Below are 23,821 nucleotides of genomic sequence, written 5' to 3'. Positions count from 1 at the left end.
TACAAAAGCCTTCACCTTCATTCGTAAAGCCAACAGTTTCACTTTGAAATGAACAAAGGCCAGAGATAGAGAACTCTACGCATTCTCCACGAGAAACCACCATGGGCCTAATGAAGCTGGACAGGGAGGCGAGACTAGCTATTAGGCTGGGACATAGATGCCTGGCTCGCGAGTAGGGGCTATCCTCAGTGGACTTTGATGACCCAAACTTCATTAGGATCCGTTACGTTTGATATGCTGACGACTTTTGACTAGGGAATCATTGGTCCCATAGAGTTGATAATGAAAATCTAGGAATGTATCACTCACTCCCCCCATAATCTGACGTGAACCCTAAGACAGGATCTATAAAATTTACAGAAATAGCTGCAGGGAGGATGATAGAATTCCCTGGTACGATCATTCGGGGAGTCTTGGCTTTAAATACTCCCCCATAATTTTTGCGAGAGCTAGAGAAGCGTCGGAGAGTAAAGCACCGTATCCATCTCACAGCTCCCTACTAACGCTTCGCTATCCATTCCAAGTCAAAGGACCCAGAGAAACAAAAAGTTTACGGGACGCGGGGCTTTAACTAGCGAAGACTCTGAAAACAGCATGGGTCAGTCTCCCCAGGGGAGCGTCTTACGAGAGAAATCTCGCATAATAGCCCAGGTCGAAGCGACATGCCATCAGATGTTCAATAGACTGTCTCATGATCAGTCAAATCGTTGAGCATCCGGATGTCTTTGTTGGAGACTCTCAGAGCACTAGGAGGTCGGAGAGGCCAAAAGGGATGGGGGCATTGGGAACAGACATGATCTTTTAAAGCAAGTTACTCATATGGATCTGGGCGCTCATGAGGAGAATATTCTAGAGACTTCGAAATTGAGATATCATTAGCCAGAGGAGGGCCCGGTCCAACCCACGTGGCCCGCTTAACGAACGTGAGCAGGCGACGAAGACATCATCAATTGGTTTGCGCCAGCATCGCAAGAGGTTCTTTCTCCTACTATAGGTGTCGTGTGACAACCTTTATTAAGTCTGAGCGTCCTTAAAAATGGTATTTTCCAAAGAGAGCTTTTAAGCTTTCGACCCTCCTTCGACAGGTTGGGGAACCTTTGATTTGATGGTAGCCAACCCACTTTAATGCTATCGCATTCTCTCTAGGTTAAAACCTAAAGGGAGAAAGTGTGCTTATTAGCACAAACCCGGCTTTCAGCTGTCCTTTCTGTAGGTTGAGCGGCTTCAGTCTCTCCCTCCATTCAAGGGCTCCCATTGTGGAAGTGCCTACAAGAACTTTCTCGGCCCACCCCTCGTTGTTCTCCCGGGGACTCACTCACTTTAGAGATTTTTCTATGTCTATGCAAGCTCTAAGCTTGCAGGCGAGCTTCCTAAACTGTAAGTCGATCATCCCACTATGTGCCAATCACTACTGAGACATCCATGCGAGAGAGAGAGAGAGATCGGATGTAAAGACCTAAATGTTGCATTGGTTGGAGAGGAGGAAACTCAATATTCCCAAGACGGAGCCGTATGATGTGAGAGTGTCACGCACGGTTCTTTGAGAAGGGTGTGGATACACCTAAAGGGCTAAGGGCCACAGAGCCGCGCCCTCACTTTCCTAGTCTATGTACACCGCCTTTCCTAGGAGGTTGGCCACCCATTTTAGATCTTCCTAGTTTCCAGGGAACCCCGGGCTCAATCTGGTTTGGTATAAAGGTTGTTTTCTTTCCGTTCGTATATATATGGGTTTGCACAGCATCTCTATGACATTGTTATGATTAACCAATGACACTTGGATGAAAATTCTTCCCGCCTTTATCATTAGCTCGTGTAGTTTCTGTATTCGGTGTTTCAGTAGCCTTTGACTGGCTGCCCCAATGAATTGAGCATACCATGATGTTGAACATCATAATGGGATTTTGGAAATAAGGAGAAAACGACGTCCAGACCCCTCTGCCGCCACACCGATGAAAATTTTATAAATAGAATGGCCTTCTTTGCGATCGTCCGATCGATGCTTCTTCGGGGGTGGCAGCATAGACTGGGAAAAGAAAAGGAAGAAAGAACCGATACCCCAGCTATTACTGCATGGTGACTCCCAGCGGTATCACAAGCCTAAACTAGGACTAATCAAACCATAGAGCACCACGGATCATACTGAATGTTATTTTTCTAATAAATATGGGCCAAATATTGGGTTGAAATGCAATTACTTCTCGAAGAACCCGTAGATTGGTCTTTTGACGCATTAGGAATTTTTTGAGGTCATTTTTGAGCCTTGTAAGGAAGTTTGACCAGAATATTCCCTCCAAAAAGGGGCACCGGATAAAATTTTTACGAACGAACTCCAAATTTGTCGGACCTCACATATTTAGATTCTACTCTTCAAAAGCTATCCATTGATATATAACACGATAGAGTTTGGAGAAGGGACAAGATAGATACCTAGAAGATTCCTTTTTGCCTAGGGAACGTGAATCTTCCCCAGGCAAAAAGGAATCTTCTAGGTATCTATCTTGTCCCTTCTCCGAACCCTATCATGTTGTATATCAATGGATAGCTTTTGAAGAGTAGAATCTAAATATGTGAGGTCTAACAAATTTGGAGTTCGTTTGCAAAAATTTTATCCGGTGTCCCTTTTTGGAGGGAATATTCTAGTCAAACTTCCTTACAAGGCCCAAAAATGACCTCAAAAAATTCCTAATGGTATCCCTTGTCTTTCTCCTGAGACTTCTCCTTGTCTTCAATTCGTCATTTTAGTGGTGACACGTCCTCTCCTCGAACTGAAAAACAAATCAAGGAATTGAGAGATAAGGCAAAGAAAAGAACACAAGATATAATGGAAAGAACCAAGGAGAAGATTAAAGAAGCGAGAGAAAAAGAAAAAAATGGTCCTATCCGTGATGAGCCATATCGTAGGAGCGAGATGCGTGTTCTTCGCGTGACTATTCATACTGTCAATTCGTGACTATGACTATTCGCGCTATCAATTCGTTATCATTCGTGTTGTCAATGAGATGGTGACATTTCAATGTTCTCCTGGTCGAACCCTCCAAGATCCTCCTTAGGTGTCCTAGCACTTCACTCAGGGACCGCTTTGTCGACCCTCGCCCATCGTACCGAAAGCACACCATTTTTCACCATACCAAGGCTGGTCAAGACCTAGGGAGGTTTTTGCTGTACGAGCCGTCCTTTGAACACTCCCTGCGAGCTGTTGCAACCGAAATTCCCTTAGAAAAATACATATACCAAATGCTCCCTCCACCCAACATTCTGGCATAAGACAGTCCTTTAAGAAAATAGGGTTTCTATGCAAGTTTTTATTTTTGATTTTCTTTTGAATATAATGAGTATATCTTAAATTCGTATCTCAATACTTCTAGATTGCAGATCTGAATTCCAACAAAATTTCATGAATTATGTAACCTTGATCCTCAGATCCAAATCAAAGGGTCTTAACTTGATTTCAAATTCGGTGGGTGATTTGAGTGAATTTTCCTGAAGTGGTCACATCGTCTTTTCTTGAAACTGACGAAGGAGTTATGTCTTGGTGGTCATAGTCTAATTCAAGGTTTGAGTCTGGAAAGGTTCTCCCTGAACTATCTTTCTCGAAGGGTAATATTTCAATTACTACTTTACTGAATTTCATTCATTGAGTATTTGCTTAACTGAATTCAAAACTAATCATGAATTCCTATGAGGAATAAATTAATCGTTTATCTAAAATTTTGACTTCGATAGTTTTTCTAAGTTTTCTCATTACCATCCTAGAGAATATGAAACGGTAGAATTTTCTCTCACAGAGTATTTACTTATTCATTTACAAATATTCATGGGATTTAAACATAGGATTAAAGAGAACTCTTGTTTTGATATAAAAATTCTGTATGCATCTATTTATGCATAAAATCCAACTTCTATGGAAATAAGACCTTTATATAAAAGGAAATCCTTTTATGCATCTATTTATGCATAAAAATTAATTTTCATGAAAGTAACACTTTTATAATTAAAAAAAATCTTTTATGCATCTATTTATACATAAAAATCAATTTTGATGAAAGTAACACTTTTATAATTAAAAAAATCTTTTATGCATCTATTTATGCATAAAAATCAATTTTGATGAAATTAACACTTTTATAATAAAGTTTTCTTTTATGCATCTATTTATGCATAAAAATCAATTTTGATGAAAGTAACACTTTTAGAATTTAAAAAAATTCTCCAAATATGCATCTTTCTATGCATAGAAATTAATTCTAATGGAAATAACACTTTTATAATAAAAATATTTCTAATATGCATTGTTCTATGAATAGAATGAAAATAACACTTTTAGAATACACAAACGGTGGGGATTACTCTTTTTGAATAATAAAAGATAAAACTTATTTTACAAAATTTAAGAAATTTTTGTTATAACCTCCTTTGTATGGCTAACCATTTTTCAATTTTTTTCATTCTCAAGTTACTTAGAAACTATCCCAAATGGTTTAAAGCATTCTAAACTAATCAAATTCAACTTTTTAAAGAGAAACAATATGAAAAGTTTAATTCTAAGAATTTGATTACATATCTAGGATAAAGAAAGGCTGAATTCAAGAATGAAGAGAGGGGGAAAGCCTTTCCAACAAGGCATAACATCATTTTTCATTTTAAAGAAAATAAAAATTAGAAAACCATTAAATGGAATAAAGAAAAAGTAGGATTTCTAGCTTACATGAATTTTTATGAGCTTTCCTTTGGCTTGATGGTTTATGGGATCTACTCTTGTTTGCAACAAGAGTGGCCACCAATTCTTTTGAAGAGGAAATGGTCAAAAACTAATGAATTATCAATAAATTCACTGTTTTTAGCTTTGGGAAAGAGTAGAGTAACAGTGCATAAAACACTATTAGGCTTCTACAAAGGGGGAGGCTTCTATTTATAGGAAAAAGTGAGCTTCTAACCAAGCAAACTGATTCTAGAATTTTTCAGATCAGTTTGGTCAATTTGTGACCATTTTTGGGTCAGTTTAGTTGACCTTTTGGATCCAATTTTGAATTCGGAGAGAGGAGAGATGAAATATCTATTTTTATTGATTTAAAATTCAAAAGCAATGATGGGATGAGGGGGAATCTCCACTCTTAGTCCACTCTTCATCTTATGTGAATATTTACTCATTTTTGGGGGATTTTCTTTATTTTGTCAATTTACCTCCTCCCTACATTTGGATTAATCTTATTGGTCCATAGGAACCTTAATTTAAAATTTTCAAAAAATCTGGACCCTTAGGATAAGGCCTTTTGAACAGATTATAATTTATTTCTAATGCACCTTCTGAAATTATTTTTGAACTTCTATTTCGGGGGAATTTATTTTAATAAGATGAGATATTTTTCCATCCAAAAATATTTAAAAACTCAATCATCTCTCTCTAGAAGATTTTCTCTCTCTAGGCCAAAATAGGTAGAAACAAGATCTTTTATATTTCTGAAGAGGAATTTGATTACAGGGGAAGATACTGGACTTCTTGAGAGGATGGGGAGGAATCTTACACTGGACCTCCATTTTTCAGTTCGCAGGCATTCTCAAGGGCATTGTGGGTAAGTTTCGATTATCTGTAAAACTTTATTTTTGAAACTATAGGAAGGGCAATTGGTTGTGCAGACACTGTGTATACTGTAAAGAGGTCTCAAAGTTACCATTGGGTGTATGTATGCAAATTGAGGTCACTCGTTTTGACAGCTTGGGTGCAGTATAGTACCGCTACTATAGAGAATACATCAGTTTGTGGGTGGCAAGAGTGCTGTTGTTGGTAAATTTGTGTTGCAGAAAAGATATCAAATGATGGAATAAACCAGATCGTTTTGCAGAGAATCTTGACAAGAAAAACTTCCATGATTGGAGGTTTAGATTGACCAATTTCCTTATAGGAAAAGGTTACTAGGACTACATTGATGAAGGTGAACATGAGGAGGCACCAGAGATATCAGAGATTAATCTGTAGATGTAAAAGAGTTCAAGGATTGGAATCAAGGAGCAAGGAAAGTCATGTATTGGCTTTCTATTAGTGTACATGACACCATGATTAGGCATATACAGAATGCCAAGTCACCTAAGGAGGCATGGGACACCTTGGTGAAGTTGTATGAAACTAACACCAAAGGCATGAAAGATTCAGTTGAAGAATGAGCTTCATATTATGGTGGAGAAGAAGAATATGTCTGTGAATGATTATGCCTTAAAGATCAAGAGCATTGTGGAATCCCTTGTATCAATTGGTATTTATGTTGATGAGATGATGATAAGGTAGAAGTATGTCTACATGGTCTCGGGCCATAATACAAGGCATTCAAGACATCTATTTAAACTTGGAAGAAAATTCCCAACTTCACAGATTTGGTGTCAATGCCGATCATTGAAGAGAAGAACTTGGGTGAAGATCAACAGTCTTCACAAAACAAAAACAGTTCAGAGCAGCAGGCCTTCTACACAAGTGTCGGTAGAAGCCAACGTGGAGCTCATGGACGTGGCCAAGGTGGTGGCCGAACAGGTAATCAGAATTATGCTCAGCAAAACAGCAGCAACAATCCCAAGATTCACAACAACAACACACAGGTGGAAGAGGCCAGTTTAGAGGGAGTCAACGAGGTCGTGGTACTTGTTAAAGGTAGCACAATGATACACGTGGGTGTTTTTACTATGGTAAGCATGGACATGTGCAGGGCAGATTGCTATAAGAAGCAGAGTGACATGCGAAATGTAGAAGTGTGCGTCCTCTAGCAAAAATAATGAGGACAATGAGAGGTTATTTGTTCTGCAACATGTGGTTAATGCTGTGTCTGAAAATGATGTAGCGGTATGTAAGGATGATGTATGGTATGGTATGTTGATTCAGGTGCTTCGAACCACATGACAAGTCATGGTGGTGAGTGGTTCAAGAAAATAAATAATCTTGAAAGACCAAGTATATAAGGATGATGTATGGTATGTTCATTCAGGTGCTTCGAACCACATGACAAGTCATGGTGGTGAGTGGTTCAAGAAAATGAATAATCTTGAAAGACCAAGTTTTGTTAAAATAGGGGATGACACTGCTCATCGGATTGCCATGTTGGAGATGTGTCATTGTCTATGCAGGATGGTAAGGTGAACTACCTTGCATATGTACTTCATGTTCCGAACATTACAAAGAATCTGGATTCAGTTGGCCAAATGATTGAGTAGGGTTTGCATGTCTGATTTAAATCCTGATGGTTATTATGTAGAAGACTTTAAAGATAAGTGCAGGTTGGTTGCAAAAGGCAAGAGAGTGGGCAGAATGTTTACATTGAATGTAAATATGCCTGAAGTGAGTGCTGCAATGTTTGCAAATGGTTCATGAGTTATTGCAGATAAAAACATTTAGCATAAGAGAATTGGGCATGTAAATGTGCAAAGAATGAAGTCAATGCAAACTAAAGAAATTGTGATAGGGTTGTCTAAGTTTAAAGTTGAAGGTATGCAGAAAGTTTATGAAGCATGTCAATTTGGAAATCAAACAAACATGTATTTCCACATGACAAAAATGTGAGTAGGAATGTACTAGATGTTGTGCATTTAGATGTATGGGGTCTTGTGAGAAGACTATGTCTATGGGTGGCTGCAGGTACTATGTAACATTCATTGATGATGACCACACAAGAAAAGTGTGGGTGTATTTCATGAAGGAGAAGAGTGAAGTGTTCAATCATTTTCAGAATTTCAAAGTTATGGCTAAAAAATAGACATGAAAGCATGTGAAATGCCTATAAGGTCATATGGAGGGGGAGAATGCTTCTCCAGTGAGTTCTCTAAATTCTTGTGAAAGAATGGCATTCAGAGACATTTTACATGTAGATACACTCTGCAACAAAATGGAGTTGCTGAGCAAAAAAACAAGCACATTGTTAAGAAATTCACAGTTCTTGGCGCTTCGGACGAGTAGAGTAACAGTGCATAAAACACTATTAAGCTTCAACAAAGGGGGAGGCTTCTATTTATAGGAAAAAGTGAGCTCCTAACCAAGCAAACTGATTCTAGAATTCTCTAGATCAGTTTGGTCAAATTTTGACCATTTTTAGGTCAGCTTAGCTTACTTTTTGGAACTAGACTTGAATTAGGAGAGAGGAGAGATAAAATATCTCAATTTTTGATAATTTAAAACTCCACCACACATGTGAATTAGGCGCCTCCTTCATGAGGGGGAATTCCCATTGTGAGGTGTCAAAAATCCATTTTTTTAGTATTTCCTTTGGTCCTTAGTCCACTCTTAATCTTATGTGAGTATTTACTCATTTTTGGGGGGGATTTTCTTTATTTCTTCTATTTATCTTCTCCACATACTTGGATGAATCTGATTGGCCCCTCAAAACCTTAATTTAAAATTTTCAAAAAATCTGGACCCCTAGGATAAGGCCTCTTGAACAGATTATACTTGATTTCTAATGCACCTTCTGAAAATCTTTTTGAACTTTTGTTTCGGGGGAACTTATTTTAATAAGAAGAGATATTTTTCCATCCAAAAATATTCGAAATATAAATAACCTCTCTCTAGAATATTTTCTCTCTCTAGGCCAAAGCTAGTAGAAACAAGATCTTTTATATTTTTGAAGAGGGATTGGATTATAAGGGAAGATATTGGACATCTTGAGAGGCTGGGGAGAAATCTTACAAAAAAGCACGCAGGCTAAGTCACCTACTTTCTTTGTAATCAGATATGGCCCACAATATCTAGGGGATAACTTCTTGTACTTCCCACCAAGAGATAGAGAACTTCTTTTTTGGGGCATACTCGAATGAAGACCATATCTGCTTCTTCGAATTCTCTGTCTATCCTCTTCTTATCTGCATACTGCTTCTGTCTATCCTGGGCAGCTTTTATATCTTTGCGAATTGCCTACATCTGCTGCTCCGACATCTAGACCCTAATCAATGGGTCGGACCAAGTTAATGGAGTTAAGCAATCTTGTCCATACAGGATTATCCCAATACTTCGGTGATAAGAAGCATTGTAGGCGAACTCGACTAGGTGCAGATAGCTTAGCCACTTCTTGGGTTCCCTACCAAAGTATATCTTCAATTACTTGGTTTACCCTTTCTGTTTGACCATCGGTCTCAAGGTGGTAAGCTGTGCTGAGATCCAAGAAAGTTCCTACTGCTTCAAAAAATGCAGTCCAGAATCTTAACGTGAATTTGGGATTTCGATCACTTACTATTCTTCTGGGTAGGCCATGCAATCTGAAGATTTCTTTGAGGAACACTCTAGCCACATTTATCTGGCCACATCCACTGTGCAGTGTCGGTTTCTTTTACTAGAATCAGATGGGCAACTTTGGTTATTCTATCAACTACCACAAAGATGGAGTTGCAACTAAAAATATTCTTTTATGCATAAAAATCAATAATGATGAAAGTAACACTTTCATAATAATAAAAAAATTTGTTTATGCATCTATTTATGCATAAAAATCAATATTGATGAAAGTAACACTTTTATAATAAAAAATATTCTTTTATGCATCTATTTATGCATAAAAATCAATAATGATGAAAGTAAAACTTTTATAAAAAATATTCTTTTATGCATCTATTTATGCATAAAAATCAATATTGATGAAAGTAACACTTTTATAATAAAAATTATTCTTTTATGCATCTATTTATGCATCTATTTATGCATAAAAATTATTCTTTTTATGCATCTATTTATGCATAAAAATCAATAATGATGAAAGTAATACTTTTATAATTAAAAAAATATTCTTTTATGCATCTATTTATGCATAAAAATCAATAATGATGAAAGTAACACTTTTATAATAAAAAAATATTCTTTTATGCATCTATTTTTACATAAAAATCAATATTGATGAAAGTAACACTTTTATAATAAAAATTATTCTTTTATGCATCTATTTATGCATAAAAATCAATAATGATGAAAGTAACACTTTTATAATAAAAAAATTATTGAAATTAGGGCTGCAGGAAAGCACACAAAGCTTGGAGAAGAAGAAGCAAGAATGCACACAACACACAATGTATTAGATTGTGTCAATGTACAAAGATGAGTTAGCCCTAGAATAATGGGCGTATATACAAGCCGAGGGAAAAAACCTCCTAATAAGGAGGGAAAAAGTGCCCACGGTCCTAAGTGTGTTCACACACATCACTACCTATATATATGGCAACAAATCTCCCCTAGGAGCGATGGTGTGAACGAGAGCTGGCACTCATGTATAGGGAAGTGCCATGCCCGAAGTAGATCACGAGGAAGTGCCTTTGTGAAAAGATCGGTGAAAAGATCGGCGAGGTTGTCCTGTGTTGGCACATATGCCAAGCTGATCTCTCCTGAGAGTCTCTCCCTGACATAGTGATAATGCACCTCAATGTGCTTTGTGCGAGCATGAAAAACTGGGTTTCTCGCAACTGTCAATGCACTCTAATGACTGTCAGTGTAGATAGAGGTGGCAGACTCCTGTCCAACACCCAAGTTAGCCATAAGCCGTCTGAGCCACACACACTCAACCGTAGCTGTGAAAGCTACCATCCTGTACTCAGCTTCACAACTAAAAGTGGCCACAGTAGGTTGCTTCTTGCTTAACCAAGATATGCATGAGCTACCGAGCACGAAACAAAAACCACTTGTGGACACTCTTGTGTCATAGCAACCAGCCCAATCTGAGTCTGAAAAAGCATGTAAATCTGGTGGCAATAATCCCCCCTTGGAATAAAACAACCCAAGATGTATGGTGCCACTCAAGTAGCGAAAGATGCATTTAACTACCTTCCAATGCTGAGACCCTGGGCTATGCATAAACTTGCTCACCTGTGAGACTACAAACTGAATGTTTGCCAGCCTCGTAATGCATACATAAATGAGGCAACGAACAGCTGTCTAATAGAGTGTGACATCAAAGTGATCTCCATCATCATGAAGACTCAACTTCAAACCTATCTCCATTGGAGTAGCAATAGGCTTGCAATCTTCAAGGCCAAATCTCCGCAACAATGTCTCAATATACTTTGTCTAACACAAAGCAATACCTCCATCACACTACTTAAATTGTATCCCCAAATAATGATGCAAATGCCCCAAATCTGACATCTCAAAAGAGGCATTCAAATCAGCCTTAAAATCAGCAATATGACTCTCATTTGGTCCTATGAGCAGCATGTCATCAACATAGAGAGCAATGATTAGATATACATTTGGTCCTGTGAGCAGCATGTCATCGACATAGAGAGTAATGATTAGATGTACATCATCCACACGTTTAACATACAAAGTGCTTTCTGTTGGACTATTTTGAAAACCATGTGCAGTCAAATATGCATGTGTCTTTTCATACCAAGCTCGTGGAGCTTGCTTTAAACCATACAAAGCCTTTTTCAACCTGCACACTTTGTTTTCCTGCCCTCTTTCAACAAAACCATGAGGCTGCGATACATACACCTCCTCATGCAAATCTCCATTCAAGAACGCAGTCTTTATGTCCAATTGATGTACATTCCAACCATTATGAGCTACCAATGCACAAATGCTACAAATGGCAGTCATACGACAAGTGGGAGCAAAGGTCTCATCAAAATCAATGCCCTTTTCTTGAGCATAACCCTTTGCAAACAATAAGTCTAGCCTTATAGCGATCAACACTGCCATCTGGCTTTCGTTTCAACTTAAAAACCCACTTACATCCAATGACCTTTTTATTAAGAGACAAATCACACAAAGACCATGTACCATTCTTCATTATAGTATCATATTCACTTTGCATTGCACCCAACCAATTTTCTGATTTTTGTGCCTCATCAAATGAAAGAGGTTCTTCCTCTTCACATATACTAGACACAGCCAAAGCATAACAATCTGATGCATAAGAGGCATGTTGAAAACCTGAATGAGTACGACTAGAAATAGGTGCATCAATTTTACTATCATGCAAGGTTTGCACTAGCCATTTAGGCATACCTCTAGCCTGCTCATTTTCAGCCCTATCCTCATAAATTACATCCTGTAAATCTGCATCAGAAATAGGCTGATCTATGATGTCGTTTAAAATCTGCATAGGCTGAATATTTGCCTCATTAGGACTTACATTTGAATTCCCACCTGTAAACAGATGTAACAACATATCAAATACATCCCGTGAGCTCACACCTATCTCTTTGGTACATGATAACAAAGGTTGCACAGCATCTTCCACAAAAACAACATCTCGAGACTAATCAAGATACACTTTGACTACGGATGATACAATCTGTAACCCTTGCTCTCAGCCCTGTGAGTGACCAACAAAAATGCATTTGACAGCCTTATCATCCAATTTTCTACGTTGTTGCACAGGCACTAAAGCATAGGCCAAGCAACCAAAGACACGCAAAAGTGACCAATAGAAGGCTTGCTGTCATGCCTCGTATGGAGTAACAGACTGCAAGGCCTTAGTGGGACACCTGTTGAGTACATATGTAGCACACATGACAGCCTCAAGCCAAAACGCATGTGGCAAAGCTTGGCTCTCTTGACCATACATCGTGCCATCTCCATAAGTGACTTGTTTTTCCTCTCAGCAACACCATTTTGCTGAGGGGTATTGTTGAGAAAACGTGGTGCTCATGCTAGATCAAGTGTGTGGAGGAAAAGAGCTCACAAAATACAAGAACAATATCTTGCTTATAAGTTGTTTATGAATACAACTAGGCCTTGCTCAATTACAAAATGCCTCATAGCTCCACCTTTAAATAGGTGAGCAAGTGGACCTTAAGTCCATTCACACTCACACCCTTCTCATCCCCTTCTACATAACCTTAGTCTCTTAATACCCCCCCTCAATACCAACTATGAAAGAATGGAATAGGTGGTATTGGACATAGGATGCCTTTATAACATTAGGCATACAAGGTTTGGAATATAGGTGTGGTTATCTAGGATTTACAGCTCTGTTCCTAGAGCCCTAGAGGCTAATACAATGTTGCTATCTAAGTCTTTATTTGTTGTCTATGAAGATGTACACCATGATGGTGCACCCCACTCTTTGTGCTTGCTTGACTTCTTGTAGTTGACATGCTTTAGACATACATGCCATTGCTTCCACATGCTTTCCACCTTGACCATTCTCACACAATGATCATGACAAGGCTACCACCCTTGCTTAAATGGTTTGCTTATAGATGTTCCTACAACATGCTTGATGCTTCCTTGAATACCATATCTCCTCCATGGGCAATGAGGTAGATTTAAATGGGGAAGGGAAAGGGAGGGTCTTACCACTTGCCTTATGGATTGGTCAAGGGCAGTGTCTACTCCACAATTACAACAACTTTTGTGCATGTTGGTTAAATGATACTCTTTAGGGTTTGAAGTTACAAACTTAATGAGTAGTTGGTTGAGGTAAATACTCAAACAAATAAGGTTTATCATCTTTGTCTCAAGAAGGAGAGGACATGGCTCATAATGTTGCCAATGCCTCTTACAAAAGTAATGCCAAAAGATGCTTAAAATCATGAGACAACCAATAAGGTAGAGCACTTAGGGATGCTATGCTCAACCTTACAACTCATCTTAGACGATGAAAGTGCAGAATATGCAGCGGAATGAAATACCTTGGGCTTGGGAAACGAGAGCATACGGCTTATTACATGCCTATGCAAACAAGAGCCTCAAGGGTAAACAACAACATTGTGAATGAACACTTAGTGTACATGTGTTCAAGTTTAAACAACTCAAGTATTGAGTTTGTTGATGAAAAAACTAGAGATCTTCAACCTCTTTGACTCATGAGATGAAGACAATTGGTTCATGGTTGTACCATTTCTCCTTGGAAGAAACGGGTTGACGAGATGAAGACTTGAATGTGGCACTTATGGTGTGTGCCCGGCCTCCATGTTGATGAAGAAGAGCCTTCTTAATGTAAATGACCTCCTCCTTTGATGGTTAAGACCACCTTAGTGTTAAGCAACACTTTGGTTGATGATTAATATCACCCCATTAGTGTGTATAAAACACATGCTAAAAAGCACATTTTTAGTATTTTGGTGATTAGTTCACCATTAGTGTTTAATAACACTATTAGTATTTAAGAACACTTTATAATAACCTCCCTTTGCTAGATTAACAGTTTAATTAGTGTTAAACAACACAATTAGTGCTTAAAAGCACACTTTGAAAACTTTAAAGTTGATGTTGAAGCTTGACGAGAATGAGATTTATGAATATCTCATGTGGCTGGAATCTCTTCAAAATCAAGAGAAAGCTCAGTAACAAACATTTACTACACCACTTGATTGATTAGAACAAAGGAGGCTCTGATACCATGTTGAGAAAATGTGGTGCTCATGCTAGATCAAGTGTGTGGAGGAAAAGAGCTCACAAAATACAAGAACAATATCTTGCTTATTAAGTTGTTTATGAATACAACTAGGCCTTGCTCAATTACAAAATGCCTCATAGCTCCACCTTTAAATAGGTGAGCAAGTGGACCTTAAGTCCATTCACACTCACACACTTCTCATCCCCTTCTAAGGTTATGTAGTAGGGGATGAGAAGGGTGTGAGTGTGAATGGACTTAAGGTCCACTTGCATCATCCCCTTCTACATAACCTTAGTCTCTTAATAGGTATATGGCACTGTACATTGGTGTTCTATCCCACGACTAGCTAGAAATGCATCAAACTCTTTAGACATGTACTCCCCCCTTGATCAGAACGGAGGGTGCCCACCACAGTACAATTGGATACATTTTCAAAAACTGTTTGAAGCACAAAAACACTTCGGACTTTGCCTTCAGTGGATATACCCATGCATGCCTTGAGTAATCATCAATGAAAGTCATGAAGTACAACTGTTTACCAAATGATGGAGTTTGCATAGGCCCACATACATCACTATGTACAAGTTGCAATTTGCGAGTGGCCCGCATAGAACCATCCTTTGGAAATGCAGAACGCAGCATTTTGCCCAAAATACAGCCTTCACAAACATGTTTTAATGGTGCCTCAAGAGGGGGCAATGAAGCAACCCTATCAAATTTCTGCAAATGCAGCAAACTAACAAAGTTTAGATGACCAAAACGAGCATGCCATAGTTTTGCATCTGAAATTGCCTTTTCATCAAAAATTACATTTGCTGAATCTTCCACACACTTGTCATAAGAATTGAGCCTATAAAGCCCACGAAACAAGGTACCAGATGCAATAATCGTATCACCAGAATTCAAATCATGAATAGTACATCTATCATCCACATTTTTGACTACAAGTCCAAGTCTAGCAAGCATAGAGATAGACAATAGATTCTTCTTTATCCCTGGCACATACAAAGTATCTGAAAGTGTGAAAGCACTGCCATTTGCAGTAGTAAGCATAATTTTACCAATGCCCTCACTGGGTAAGAAGCATTATTGGCACATGTGACAGTATTCCCATTAGGGACAGCCTCAAGACAAGTGAACATATCATGATGCGAGGTAATGTGCTTTGTAACACCACTGTCAAAATACCATACATCAGAGTCAAAAGAAACTGCCAAACATGCATTACGTACAAATGGGTCATACTTGCAATACACACGCTAAATGCCCATTCTGTATCCTGCACAACATTTGCAGAATCTGCATTTGTAGAAGCATTTGCTATTGTGGCTGCATTTGACTCTTTCTTCTTTGCCTCTTTAGCCTTTAGCTTAGGGCAATTCTTAATGACATGATCAGTTGCCTTACAATAGTTGCACCTGATTTTTTTCTTGCCTTTATCAAGAGCCTTCTCAGACCTATTGTTGCTATCTATGGAAGGATAAGAAGTTGCTACTAATAGGAGAAGAAATAGTGGAAGGGGCTGCCTTACCACTTCAAGTCTCCACGTGGAAGCAAAAGTCTGATATGACTCAGGTAAAGCATCAAGAATAGTCTGCACAAGAGAATGATCAAGAATAATCTCACCTGCAAAAATCAACTGTTCCTTGAGATCTTTAATCTCAGCAAGAAAAACATTCATGTCATCATCTTCCTGCATAATCTTTGATTCTAGGTCTTTACGTAGGTAAGAGATTTTTACCTCGTTTACGACCTGCATACAAACCAGCTAGAATATCCCAAGCATGTTTTATTGTTTTAGCTAAACAAATATGTGGAGTGATGTTACATTTGACAGAAAATGCAATCAAGGCATAAGCCTGCGCATCTTTACCATCCCAACAAGCTTGTTCAGCAGTGGGTAAAACAGTAGCAACAGTAGAGCTACTAGAACCTGCAATATCCTCAAAACAGATCCTACATCCACAGAACCTGGATGTACATCCATACCCTGCACAATGTTCCACACTCCTTTTGCAACCAGAACATGCTACATTATGTATGCCCAAAGTGGGTAGTTGCTGTCTCCATCCAATTTGTCATCAGCAGAAGCAGAGCAGACAACATGCGAGATACATCATTGCTGTTATTAGCCATGGCCACCACTGACTGAAACTGATGCAAAAGCTACCTGTAATGAAGCAAAGACTGAACAAAAAACAACTCGTGCTATGCAGCACCATCCACAATAGAATACATATGCCTGTTTTGCAAAAAATTGCATTGTCAAAATTTCTACACAAAATGATGATGAAAATGCCTGTACAGAACTTGTAATGCAAAAACGGAGCCCGAAACGACCTCAGATGTAATTTTTGAGAACGTTTAGTCCTATGGGCTAATTTGCAGAGTATAGGGACTTGGAAGCGCTCATGAAAGCTCACCTCAAATCGGAGAACGAGAGTCGAAGGGTGCTAGCAGCGTAGCCTTGGGAGCCGATGCCTGCTCTGATACCAATTGTTGGAATTAGGGTTGCAGGAAAGCACACAAAGCTTGAAGAAGAATAAGCAAGAATGCACACAACACACAGTGTACTAGATTGTGTCAATGTACAAAGATAAGTAAGTCCTAGAATAATGAGCGTATATACAAGCCGGGGGAAAAAACCTCCTAAGGAGGGAAAAAGTGCCTCGGCGGTCCTAAGTGTGTTCACACACATCACTACCTATATATATGGCAATAAAAATATTCTTTTATGCATCTATTTATGCATAAAAATCAATAATGATGAAAGTAACACTTTTATAATAAAAAAAATTCTTTTATGCATCTATTTATGCATAAAAATCAATATTGATGAAAGTAACACTTTTATAATTAAAAAAATTAACCAATATGCATCTTTCTATGCATAGAATTTATATCTAATGAAAATCACTCTTTTATAATAATAAAAAAATAACCAATATGCATCTTTCCATGCATAGAATTTATATCTAATGAAAATCACTCTTTTATAATAAAAAAATTAACCAATATGCATCTTTCTATCCATAGAATTTAAATCTAATGGAAATAACACTTTTAGAATAAATATATTTCTACTATTCATTTTTCTATGCATAGAATGAAAATGACACTTTTAGAATACACAAGCGATAGGGATTATTCTTTTAGAATAATAAAAGATGAAACTTATTTCACAAATTTTAAAAAAATTTTACCATAACCTCCTTTGTATGGTTGACAATTTTTTAATTTTTCCTATCTTAAAATTACTTAAAAATTATCCCCAAATGGTTTTAAGCACTCTAAACTAATCAATTTTCACTTTTAAAAAAGAAACAATATGAAAAGTTTAATTCCAACAATTAGATTACTTAACTAGGATAAAGAAGGGCTAATTTTAAGAATGAGAGAGGGGGAAAGCCTTTCCAACAAGGCATAGCATCAGATTATCATTTTAAAAAAGAAACAATATGAAAAGTTTAATTCCAACAATTAGATTACTTAACTAGGATAAAGAAGGGCTAATTTTAAGAATGAGAGAGGGGGAAAGCCTTTCCAACAAGGCATAGCATCAGATTATCATTTCAAACAAAACAAAAATTAGAAAACCATTAAAAGAGTAAAGAAAAATTAGAAAACCATTAAAAGAGTAAAGAAAAATATAAGATTTCTAACTTACATGAATTCTGGGAGCTTTCCTTTGGCTTGATGGTTTGGATCTACTCTTGTTTGCAACAAGAGTGGCCACAAATTCTTTAGAAGAGGGAAAGGTCAAAAACTAGTGAATTATTAAGAAATTCATAGTTCTTGGCTCTTCGGAGGAGTAGAGTAACAGTGCATAAAACACTATTAAGCTTCAACAAAGGGGGAGGCTTCTATTTATAGGAAAAAGTGAGCTCCTAACCAAGCAAGTTGATTCTAGAATTTTCCAATTCTTTAGAAGAGGGAAAGGTCAAAAACTAGTGAATTATTAAGAAATTCATAGATCTTGGCTCTTCGGAGGAGTAGAGTAACAGTGCATAAAACACTATTAAGCTTCAACAAAGGGGGAGGCTTCTATTTTATAGGAAAAAGTGAGCTCCTAACCAAGCAAGTTGATTCTAGAATTTTCCAGATCAGTTTGGTCAAAGGGGGTGCCTCCTTCATGAGGGGGGAATTCCCATTGTGAGGTGTCAAAAATCTATTTTTTTAGTATTTCCTTTGGTCCTTAGTCCACTCTTCATCTTATGCACTAAGTATTTACTCATTTTTGGGGGGGATTTTCTTTATTTCTTCTATTTATCTTCTCCACACACTTGGATGAATCTCATTGGCCCCTCAAAACCTTAATTTAAAATTTTTAAAAAATCTGGACCCCTAGGATAAGACCTCTTGAACAGATTATACTTGATTTCTAATGCACCTTCTGAAAATCTTTTTGAACTTCTGTTTCGGGGAAACTTATTTTAATAAGAAGAGATATATTTCCATCCAAAAGTATTCAAAATCTGAATAACCTCTCTCTAAAACATTTTCTCTCTATAGGCCAGAACGGGTAGAAACAAGATCTTTTATATTTCTGAAGAGAGATTTGATTACAGGGGAAGATGATGTACATCTTGAGAGGCTAGGGAGGAATCTTACAGTCAAGCAAAGCCCAATGATAGCAATGGCTTGGGCATTGCGTTGCTTCCACACTTTGAGTTGCTGAAGATCGTTGTAGCATCTGCTTCATTGTCGTCAATCACGTCCCATACTCCTTCTTTCATAAGGAGCAGCTACACCTTGGTTTTCCAGGTGGGAAAACCTTCCCCTTTAAACTTTTTGACCATAACAAATGTACAATGGAGTGATGTCATGGCTCCAGGTGGCTATGAAGTCGGTGAAGAGGAGTAGAAAATCAGATTTGGGTTTCGACCTTCTTGATCAAGTTGGTCCCCCGCCTGCTCCAGGGCTCCTGTCGGCGGTGGCGGAAGTAGCGTCGGCCTCCTATGCGGGGTGGGGTCCACACACTCGGGGCCTCGCCCGCGGATGTCCAGGACGAGAGGCTAGCCTGGGCGGCACCTCCGAGACCGGGCCCGGAAGACTCCCCTCGCCCGAAAGGCACGGGCGATTCCGCAAATTGGGAAACGGGGAAATTACTCTAACGAGTCGTCTTAACTAGATTAACTGATCTGACCAAACCTGAAGTCACTTGGTCAGGTCAAGAAGAGACTTGCACTTGGTCCATGGAATCACTACTTTTTTCCTCATTTACGAGACACAAACGATGATCCCCTCCCACAAAACAAGGTCTACTTAGGATTTAAAACTAAATAACATAACTAATCGTATCTAGTTGTTTCTCAGGAATCCTTCGATCCAGCCTATCCGGCCCATGGGTTAGCCAACCACCTGCTGACCACTGAATTGGTGGGATTCCTTTATAAAGATTTGGTTGGGTTTTTGCTCAAGTACCGAGAGGAAAAGAGTTCCCAGGCCCCCTAGCCGGCGATTCATGCAAAAATCAAGGTAGGCATACCATGTACACACCCAATATGAAATTTCCATTTATAACAGATTCAATAAAACAATCCTTCAATAGAAATCATAATATTTCTGATCATCATTTTCCAAAATTTTGAGTCCATTGTATTACAAAAATGTATCCTCTGAACTCTCCGTTGAAGACCCCAGCTGTGGCCAACCAACGAGATCTAGTATCAAAATTTGGTTCTTAAAAATCTTTCCTTTTTGTCCATTCAAAACCTTCCTCGACGTACGCATGGGTGTCCTAGCAACCGTGAGCCCGTGCATTGCCTGGTCAGAACCCTCTAGGATCCTCCCTAGGTTTCCTAGCACTTCACTCAAGGACCGCTTCGTCGGTCCTCGCCCATCATACCGGAAGCGCACCATTTTAATCGTACCCAGGCTAGTCAAGACCTCGGTAGTCTTTACCCCACGAGCAACGTCCCTTGACGACTCCCCGCTAGCTGTTCCAACAAACCTCCTCTTAGAAAAACATAAGCCAAGTGCTTCCTCTAGCATTATGGCGTAAAACAGTCCTTTGAATGAAAAAACAGAGGTTCCAATGCAAGTAAAATTCCAGTTTGAGATCGGTTCGGACAACCCTTTTTCCATAATTCCCAGTTTCATAATGAGGATCCTTGATCTCTCACGAGGGTAATCTACCCATCATTTTGTCCATTTGTCCAACTAGATTCTTGGTGAGTTTGGTCAAGGAAAAACTAGATTAGTTTCGGTACTCTATTCTTTGGATTTAGTAACTGGAATTGGTCTCACGAAGTTTTGGTCTGATTCAGATCAAGAGAAGGATAATTAGGTTTACTATCCGTCCCTTACGTAGTCTAACCAAATTCATTCGGTTTAGTTCTACAAGGATTCCCTTCAACTAAACATCAAGATTTTGGGTAAATATCAATTTAGTGATTTTACTAATTAAAATATCCAAAGATATTCTTTATGCCACATAATTTCTCAGCCTTAATTCATTAGGTAGAATTATGGTGGAAATTCATCTTTTGACACTAAAATTTAATTTAAATCCATCTTTTCTTAAATATCATAAAAATTCTTCTTTTAACTAAAATATCAATACCTATTTTTTTTGAATAAACTTGAAATCCTTCTTTTTCTCATTTCAATGAGTGCAATCAAATTATCATGGGAATTCCTCTTTTACCATAAATTAAATCTACTTCAAATTCTTCTTAAAAATTACATAAAAATATCCATCAATTCAATTAAGCTAAAAATTCCACTTTTCTCATTTAAACATTTGAATTCCAATATGCTGGGAATTCCTCTTTTATCATTTAATCTTATCTATAAAAAGATAAATTTAACTAAATTTTCTCTCAAAATTTAAATAAAAATCTTCATTAATTCCTTTACACTAGGAATTACACTTTCCTCATTTAAATATTTGGATTCCAATATAGTGGAAATTTCTCTTTCATCATTTGAAATTTATCTATGCAAAAAGATAAATTTAACTAAATTTTCTATTAAAAATTTAAATAAAAATCTTCATTAATTCCTTGATGCTAGGAATTACACTTTCCTCATTTAAATATTTGGATTCCAATATAATGGGAATTCCTCTTTCATCATTTAAAATTTATTTATACAAAAAGATAAATTTAAATAAAATCCTTCTTTAATTTTTAAATAAAATATGCATTATTTTAGCATCACAAATTTTCTCTTACTTCATTGGAGTACATGGATTTCCATTGTCATGGGGATTACTCTTTTAACATAAAAATGGATTACTAGAAATTTCTCTTTTTCGTAATTAACTATTTATGCATAAACATAAAAAATCAATTTTCCATGATTATAATGAGAATCATTCAATTAATCTAGGATGATTATTCCTAGAATATGGTAGGAAGTCCTCTTTTCATAATATAAATGAAAATGATTTATGTGTTTATTTTTTAAAAATTTTACCATAGCTCCGTTGCGATAATTCTAAATAAATTTGAAAGAATAAAGTTTAGTATTATTCATGTGATTAGAATAACCACTAATTGGATCATTATCTAATTATGGATTGATTCTTAATTTTACGATAAATTTAATAGCATAAAAGTATTAAAAAGCCATTATTTTGGCCTCCAATTAGACAGGCATAGAAATTACTTTTAGATTAGAGAAATGCTTCATGAGAAGGTTTATTCGAATTGAGAATAGGTCATAGGAATGACCATTCTTGGGGGGGGAGAGAGAGAGAGAGAGAGAGAGAGAGAGAGAGAGAGAGAGAGAGAGAGAGAGAGAGAGAGAGAGAGAGAAATGCTTAAAAACCATTATAAATTAAGCATAAATAAAAATTTATGTATTTCTTCATTACAATACATTAAAGAACTTCAATAGTATTCATTAATGCTTCTCAAGCTTGAGAGGGGTTGAGAAGAGAAACATTTGGAGATTTAAGAAAAAGAAGACAATAATCCACACTTTACCTCCTAAATTACTTGATTCTTTGATCACAGTAGACGCCCCCAACCAATCAATTGGTTTGGTATGTTGTTGGAGTCTCCAAGGAAGATTGAAGAGAGAGAGAAGCTTCAATCTCTTCAATTTGTAGAGGCTTTTTAGAGGATAATAGATAATAAGCTTAACTTAGAGTAATACTGACATAGTTTAGTTCACATATGAGAATACAAAGGAATTAGGGTCTATTTATAGGTGAGGGACGCCACTAACTGAGTCCAACTGAGTTCTAGAGTTTTCTAGCTTCAGTTTGGCTGAATTTGGTCAAGTTTTTGACCAGTTTAGCTCCCTTTTTGATTTGGTTTGATTTAGAAGAGAGGAGAGATAAAAATATCCTATTATTTTTTATTTTAAAACTCATCCACACATGTGAAATAGGCGCCTCCTTGAAGGGCCCCCTTTTCCTTATCCATGTGTCAAAAATGAATGATTACTCTAAAATATCTCAATTTTTTATTAATACTTCATAATTTTTAACTAATAAACCTAGTACTTAGTCCACTCGTCATCTTATGTGGGTATTTACTCATTTTTGGGTATTTTCTTTTATTCTTTGGATTTATCTTGTCCCAACACTTGGATTAATCTTATTGGTCCATAGGAACCTTAATTGGACCATAATCAAAAAAATTTCAAAAATCTTGACTCTTAGGCTGTCTTCTAAATCAATTTTTATTAATTCCAATTGCACCTTGGAAAATCTATTTTGATTTTCTATTTCAAGGAAACATTTTTTTATATCTGTATAATTTATTTATCCAAAACTATCCCAATATTGATTTACCACTCTCTAGAAATTTTTATCTCACTAGGCAAAGCAGGGAAAAATAATATTTTCTTGTATTCAAAAACATAGAATGATTACAAGGGATTGAAGTAGAGGCTTAATCGATATTCAGCCTGAGGAGGAATCCTACATCCTCTCCCACTTAAAAAATGCGAGATGTCCTCATCTCGCAAAGTGGGGGTAATCCTTCACCAACTCTTCTTCTTTCTCCCAGGTGGTGTCTTCTAGAGGGAAGAACTTCCACTTTACTAAGAATTCTCTGAGGACTCTGCTCTTGAGAATCTTCTCCTGAACGTCAAGGATTTTCTCAGGTTGGAGTACCATCTAGTCGGAGAGATCAATTGTTCATCATCCAACACATGACTCGAGCTACGTACATATTTCTTAAGCAAACTGACATGGAATACATCATGTACCTTGAGATGGGGAGGTAGAAGAAGTTTGTAGGCTAGATCACCCACTTTCTTTATGATAGTATATGGCCCATAGTATCTGGGAGAGAGCTTCTTGTACTTCCCTAAGGATAAGGAACTTCTTTTTGGTCGTACTCGAATGAAGACCATATCTGATTCTTCGAACTCTCACTCAGATCTCTTTTTATCTACATACTGCTTTTGCCTGACTTAGGTTGCCTTTATATCTTTACAGATTGATTGCATCTGCTTGTCTATGTCGTCAAGCATTTGTCTGGACATTTTGACTCTGATTAATGGGTCAGACCAAGTCAATGGTGTAAGGCAATCTTGTCCATACAAAGCTTTGAAACGACTCA

The sequence above is a fragment of the Cibotium barometz genome, chromosome 5 (assembly GCF_041138505.1).
Source record: "Cibotium barometz isolate CiBa-2024 chromosome 5, ASM4113850v1, whole genome shotgun sequence".
In the NCBI taxonomy this organism is placed as follows: domain Eukaryota; kingdom Viridiplantae; phylum Streptophyta; class Polypodiopsida; order Cyatheales; family Cibotiaceae; genus Cibotium; species Cibotium barometz.
Note: the sequence above shows the minus strand (reverse complement) of the source record.